Consider the following 8,186-nt stretch of genomic DNA (forward strand, 5'->3'; position numbering starts at 1 on the left):
TTAAAATCACATCTTTTCATAAAAGTCGCAATTTTTTCACAAAATTCACAACTTTTCATAAAAATCGCAACTCTTCATTAAAGTCACAACTTTTCATAAAAGTCACAACTTTTGTAAATGTCACAATTTTTCATGAAAGGGGAAGGCTAATATTGTAAATAAATAAATTAAAAGTGAATTCTGATTTGTGGTGGCGCCACGTAGGCGGGCCTAAGATTCTCTTCTATATATATATATATATATATATATATATATATATATATATATATATATATGATTATTACTAATATAATTCGCAATTTGGCTGAGATGCTTCCATTCCAATAGCAAAGGAGAGGAGTAAGAGAGAATATACAAGGGAAAGGGTCTACTGCTTCAGGCAATCTTCACGTAATTACACGATTTAAGATAATTTAATCTCTAAATACTTCTATCATTTAAATTAGTTACCAAAATCCTCCTTTTTCTTTCTCTTAACATCGAGATATATTACTCTATCTCTATCAAATACATTATAATTTTGTTTGTGTACAATGTATCTAATACATATGTTATTGTTAATATGAATTTGATTTATGGTTATATATTTGATAAATAACTTGTATATCCAATACAAAACTTATGTGTCGTTATAACTAGCGCCAAAATTGTTGAGATTTTTGTACTTTATACCTTTTTTTAAGTGGAATATCGATTTGGGTCATCGAGTACCAATACCAAAAAAGAAGAGTTTTGGGTCATCGAGTACCAATACCAAAAAAGAAAGAGTTATTGTAAAAAGTGTTGGAAAACTATTGGAAATCTCGTAGCTTGAGGAGTGCCTATGGCACTGTCCTTAAGGATATTTCACCGGTTAAGGTGCATCCCCAGAATTCAATAAGCTTTTCTAGTACTAAAACTAGGAGCCAGAATCTAACAAAGAATATTAGATTGATAGAAAACTCAGCAACTCAAACAATAGGAAGGAACTATTTTCTGCATCCAAGGAAGACTTTGTTCTCGTCTATTTCTTCCATAGGAAAAATCATGGTGAATATATATAAGAAAAGAATTCACACCATAAGAGTGGTTGATAGCTCCAACGGCTAAAGGATTGGAATTTAAGGAAATTAATAATGGGAATAAAGGAGAGTAATTGCTAATCATGAAGAATAATGTCCAAATTAAAAGTTACTGTTAGCAATATGGAAAAGGAAAATTGATCAAACAATGTTATTTAAGGAAGTATATCAATGCCCAATAGGCTGAATAAATTAAAGAATTTTTAAAGATGATTATTATATTTTTGAGATACTCCAATTATTTTTCCAACAAAAAGCGGAGTCCTTGGGTATTTAATTGATTATCAAATATAGCATTAGTTTGGCTAATTATCAAACCTAGAAATAATTTTATTATATTTGTTGTGGGGTCCTTGGTATTTAATTGATTATCAAAGAGCATTAGTTTGGCTAATTATCAAACCTAGAAATATTTTTTGTTATATTTGTTTGCTTAATTTAATTGGATACATGGTATTTATTCACTCAATTTGGATGCTCACTTATATTTGATATAATATAATATAGGAAAAATTGTATGAACTAGTAAACTATTAATTCAAATTAAATGTTATAGCCATAGTTTCTTTTATTTTTAATTCGCAGCAAACATTCCATGTTTTTTGTCATCCCATTTGTATACCGAAATATACAAATAGACTCATTCAGTATGCATATGTGTTGTATAAAAAATAATTGCAGGACTCATTTGTATACCGAAATATACAAATAGACCCATTCGATATACATATATGTTGTATAAAAATTAATTGCAGGATCCATTTGTATACCGAAATATACAAATAGACTCATTCGGTATACATATGTGTTGTATATATGTAGGAATTTTGTTTATATACAATTACTATATTTTAGTTTGTATACCGAAATATACTAATTAATAGTCATAGCAAACATAAAGTTTGTTATGAAGTGCAATTATACAAACTATAGCTATAACATATAAATATGATTTTTATGTTTGTTAAACCTAAAATTTACTCAATATATCCTTGTACCAGTAGTCTAGTACTAGAAAAATCACCCAACCATCACTATAACTTCAACTCAAAGATATTTTCAGATACAATTCAAATACAAATATTCAAATAGACTCATTGATATGAATATATTTTACCACTAAAATATATTTAAAATAATTTTCATATACTTTGAATTGTTTAAATTTATTTTCTTTATGTTGAAAATAAATATACTTTTTAGGTTAAAGTACTCTTTTTTTAAAAAATAAAATAATAATTTACTCATAAATTTATTATTAAAATGAAACATGGCCCCTAAATAATTGGGAGCTAAAGGCCTTTGCCTGAACTTGTTTCACGCAAGAGCCGACACTGATAGCCGCTTTAATCATCTTAGACTCAAGGCAAAATGTATATGTTTATTTTATATTTATAAATATATTCAGTATGATTCAAAAAAAAAAAAATCATTGTCATCAACAATATAAAAATATAAGTTATTAAAATTCCTTCATTTTGTTATAAATTCATTGAATGAGTAGATTGTCCATTAAGTTAATACATGAACAACTATTCATATTCCCTAGGTTCTATAAACCTTTGTGGATAAGAATGTATCTATTTATTATGACACTTAAAATGGTGACTTTTGGAGTGATTTCTCAACCTATAAATAGGATTGTTCTTTCACCATTGTAAAGACACAAAAATGAGAGACTTGAAGACATTTAATAAGATGATCTCTACATTCTGCACGTTATCAGCACAAGACTCTAACCAATTGAGATTGAGTTTTAGTTTTTCTTTAGCTCATGTTCTAGTTGATCTCGTTATGAGAATCAAGAAGGAAAAATGATAACTACTGCAACAACAGTATTATATGCATAAAATCAGGTATGTATTTCCTAAAATCTTTTTATGATTTAGAATACAATAGTGTTCGTTTTGAATTTTGATGTGGAAATGGAAAAAGAGGAATTAACTTGTTTTTGTCCTTGTGTGAATGGGAGATTTGACTTGATAATGTGGGGATGTTTGCTGATTCTTGTCGGAGGCAGGTGGTATGGGTACATCTCAAATGTGCATTTGAATTGCTTCTTTTGAGAACTCCGTAACAATCAATAATTATCTTGTGTGTTATCTTGAATCATGTGTTGTATTATATATGCTTCTGGATTTGAAAGTAAAAAGGGGAGACAAGAGTAGGTTGCAATTCTTCATTCTGATGTTTAGCATTCCATATAATTCAAATTTGTTGTGTCTATTGTTGATATTTTTTGGTCTGACATTGTTGTGCTATTGAAAAAAGTGAATCGTATTTCTGATTTTATGGTCAAAATCCATTGATTAAAGCTAGATATAAAATAATTGAACCAAAAAAAAGTTTCAACAAGGAGAAAACCCTTAAGAACCAAAGGCATATACTACAATTGATTGAACATTTTTTGCTCCACAAAGTTCCTTAAATAGAAGAAGGTATAAAGTTTTGGTAGCATGAGTTTGAATCTTATATTTTATGAATTTTATATCAATGTTTTGACAGACTCAAAGAGTGAGTCATGTTGTTCTTTGGTCTATTATATCATTGGTTGAGGTAAGACGGTGGATTCAAGTCCCATCGCACTAAAAGGGTAAGACATCGGGTTAAAGTCTGGATGCACCATAATGAAAAATGTTTGAGGGTAAAACAAAAGATTTTTGTTCTATCGCATCAAGAGGGTAAGACATCAATTTGAATTTTGATGCCCCTTGATGAAAAGAATTGGGTTCGAGTCCCATAAAATTATGGCCTAATGCGTCTTATATGGTTAAGACATTGAGTTTGAGTCTCAGTGCACCATATTGATGATATAATGATGACTAAGACTTTGATGAAAAGCCATGAAATTCGTCTCATTGAATTTGCCCCATAACCTAAAGCGAATGTGGTAGTAGTACATGATAAGTTTGAAATCCGTCCAATTACTCCATTCTATCATATGAATGTGGTAGCAGTGAATTATAAGTCTGAAAGATGACTAGTGATTGAATGTATGAATAAGAGCGTTGATGGACAGGATGATATCATTGTGGTAATTATAATAGGAAGAATACTATGGGTTCTCCAAATAGTCCTTCAAAATATGAAGGTAATTTTTATCATCATAATGGTATGAAAGTTCATTGGACTTGTGGTCATTGTATGACCAAATAATTTGATAAATTTATAAAAATTCTCGATCAAAAGAAAGGAAGATAAAGTGGTGGTACACTTGACCTTTCAAAGTGATGTTGAGGTGGGTCATGCAAAAATGATGAATTTCAAAAGCATGACAATGTGCTTATAATAAAAAATTATGAAGCCCATATAAATGATTAGTCCATTTCTTGAAGAGAATGTGACTTGTGATAGCATCATGAATGTCGATCATTCTGAAAGAGAATGAGTCAAGATGTGATAAAATCATTATGGATTGGATATATGCCACAACTCACCTCTATGGGAGGCTTGAGAAAAATGAAATATGTCACAACTCACCTCTACGAGAGGTTTTAGAAAAATAAAGATCAGTTGGCATGACCGATTGTCCATTTCGATTTAAATGTGATGCAAAAGTAATTGAGAATTCATGTGGCTTATATGATGAAGAAATAAAAAATTCTTCAAGAATTCTCTTGTGTTGCTTGTTCTCGTGATAAAATGATCATTGTATCATTATACTAGTTAGGTTGTGATTGTATTCCCTGAGTTTTTTGGAACATATAAAAAGGTGAATATGGGCCCGTTCACCTATCATGTGGACCGTTGGCAACTATATGATAGTTGTATTTATGGGATGGTCACATGTGCTTTGTTGTCGGCTTACAAATTGATTTTTGTAAGGTTGTTTGCTCGAATTGTTAAATTAAGAGCACAATCCCAAACTATGAAATTATGTTGATAATGTCGATTGGTTTAACATAAATTGTATGCCTCCAATTATAGCTAAATCATGAGTATGAGAACAAATGCATCAAACCAACAAGGTTTCCCAATCATAATTGGTTCAGGGTCAGGAGCCAAATAATTTCCATCAGAATGTGCGGTATCTGATTTTATTGTTCCACCATGCACAAATGGATCCCCAAATGAGGTTGAGGTGAATGTAAGATTTTCTAACATTAGGGAGAGAGATGATTGACAACTGAAACTTGTGATATAAATTATTGTTCAACAGATAATTCATTTGCATAATATTACAAATTAATTGCCAGATGAATTTGCTGACATTGTGTTGTAATTTAGCTGTAAATGCTCCAATGAGAAGTCCTTGAAGGGAAGAGTCTATGGTACGCCTGAAGCGTGATAGACCAATCAATTCCAAATGAAAGATTGTTTAAGGAAAGAGGGGAGCAAATGATCAAGATGGTCACGGTAATGAGACAAGTGCTTTAAAAGTAGCACGATGATATAACACTTCATAAAACCTTGACAAAGGTTCAGGTACCTGAAATGATGAAATATGAAGAGATCTTGATAAGTTATGTCGTATTGGAATCGAGTCAAAAGACCATCGATGATATCTTTGATATGAAGTAGCGCTCAATGCTATAGATGATGGCGAGGATCTTGAATTTAAATTTGTCATATAGTGTAGACAGATAAATGATTGGCCAAATGAAATGCACAATTCAAGTACATTATGTTTCACTTTGAAAAGTGATGTTTTGGACTTATAGTCCATGGATCAAGATATAATGTCAGTGGGGTAAAAAAAATTATCGTGCGAAAGTATAACCGTAAGATATAAAATATGGTGTGTGCCTTGGGGCATAAAGGGTTTTTCGCAAAAGGCCTGGCATTATTAAATGGAGATATATTCTCTTGTAGTGGATGCAATGAGGCTTGTTTCAGTTTGGCAATAGATGAAATACTTGAATATGTGTAATGAATGATTGTCATGTCTATCTAGACGATGAAGGTTGTATGAAAATTCTAAAGGATTTAAAAGGTCTTAATTAAGCAATTCCATTGAGTACCCCAATGGTTGTGAGATTGTTTAATGTAAGGAAAGATCAATTTTGATCTCATAAAAATGATTGAAAAATATCATGCACATATAGATTATTGATTATGCATATGATTTTTCTTTGAAAAGAGATATTCCAACCACCATGTATGAAGATAATGAAGCTCGATTGAAGGAAGGATACATCAAAAGAGACTGGCCAAAGTACATTTCACCAAAATTCTTCTTCACATGTGATCTTTAACAAAATGGCGAGATATAAGTTCAACAAATCCATTCAATGACGATCTTGCAGACTTACTTATTAAGGCGTTGCTAATATCAACATTTGAGAAGTTGAGATATGAGATTGAAATGCATTGTCTCCAAGATATCAAGTAAAGCTTTCATCAGGGGGAGTGAAATATTGTACTCTTTTCCTTAATCATGATTTTGTTCCAATTGGGTTTTCCTGATAAGGTTTTTAATGAGGCAACACTCAAGACGTATTATGAGATGTGTGTACTCTTTTTCCTTCACTAGGCTTTTTTCCACTGAATTTTTCCTAGTAAAGTTTTAACGAGACACATTATCTATGGACATCCAAAGGGGAGTGTTATAAATTCATTGAATGAGTGGATTGTCCATTGAGTTAATACATGAGCAACTATTCATATTCCCTAGTAGCTATGAACTTTTTTGGATAAGAATGTATCTATTTATTATGATACTTAATATGATAACTTTTGGAGCGATTTCTCCACATATAAATAGGGTTATTCTTTCACCATTGTAAAGACACAAAAGTGAGAGACTTGAAGACATTTTGATAAGATGATCTCTACATTCTACTCTACATATCTTTTATCTATACTATTTGTAGTATATTTATTATATTTTACAACACATTTAACATATTTTAAGTCAATTAATGGTTTTTAGACCCCTATTAATTTTAATATAAAGAATAAAAGTAGGCAGTCAAATAAATGTAAAGGCACGCCTAAGGGAAAGGGTGTTAAATATGGGGAATAAATATCTTTTGACCTCAAAACAATATGGTCCCCCGCTAATAAGAATATGATTATTCCACTAATTTATTTCTTCTTTCTTCCCCATTTTTGTCCTTTCATTCTTTCAACCAAAACTTCACCTCTTTTTGCCTTAAAAAAATGATAGTACTTGATTTATGGTTATATATCTGATATATAACTTATATATTTAATACATAACTTATGTGTCGTTATAACTAGCACCAAAATTGTTGAGATTTCTATATTTTATACCTTTTTTTAAAAGTGAAAATACCGATTTGGGTCATTGAGTACCAATACCAAAAAGAAGAGTTTTCATAAAAAGCGGGGTCCTTGGGTATTTAATTGATTATCAAATATAGCATTAGTTTGGCTAATTATCAAACCTAGAAATTTTTTTGTTATATTTGTTGCGGGGTCCTTGGTATTTAATTGATTATCAAATATAGCATTAGTTTGGCTAATTATCAAACCTAGAAATATTTTTTGTTATATTTGTTTGCTTAATTTAATTGGATACATGGTATTTATTCACTCAATTTGGATGCTCACTTATATTTGATATAATATAATATATGCTTGTACCAGTACTAGAAAAATCACCCAGCCATCACGATAACTTCGACTCAAAGATATTTTCAGATATAATTCAAATACAAATATTCAAATACACTCATTGATATGAATATATTTTACCACTAAAATATATTTAAAATAATTTTCATATACTTTGAATTGTTTAAATTTATTTGATTTATTTTGAAAATAAATACACTTTTTACGTTAAAGTACTCTTTTTAAAAAATATAAATAATAATTTACTCATAAATTTATTATTAAAATGAAACATGGCCCCTAAAAAAATTGGGAGCTAAAGGCCATTGCTTGAATCATTTTAGACTCGAGGCAAAATGTATATGTTTATTTTATATTTATAAATATATTCAATATGATTCGATTTTTTTTCATGGTATTTTTATAAAATTTAAAACCTACTCAATTAGTGGTTTTTAGACCCCTATTAATTTTAATATAAAGAATAAAAGTAGGCAGTCAAATGTTAAATATGGGGAACAATTATCCTTTGACCTCAAAACAATATGATTATTCCACTAATTTATTTATTCTTTCTTCCCCATTTTTGTCCTTTCATTCTTTCAA

This window comes from Solanum verrucosum, unplaced genomic scaffold (genome assembly GCF_900185275.1).
Source record: "Solanum verrucosum unplaced genomic scaffold, falcon-dt-bn FXZP01000305.1, whole genome shotgun sequence".
NCBI classification, from domain to species: Eukaryota; Viridiplantae; Streptophyta; class Magnoliopsida; order Solanales; family Solanaceae; genus Solanum; species Solanum verrucosum.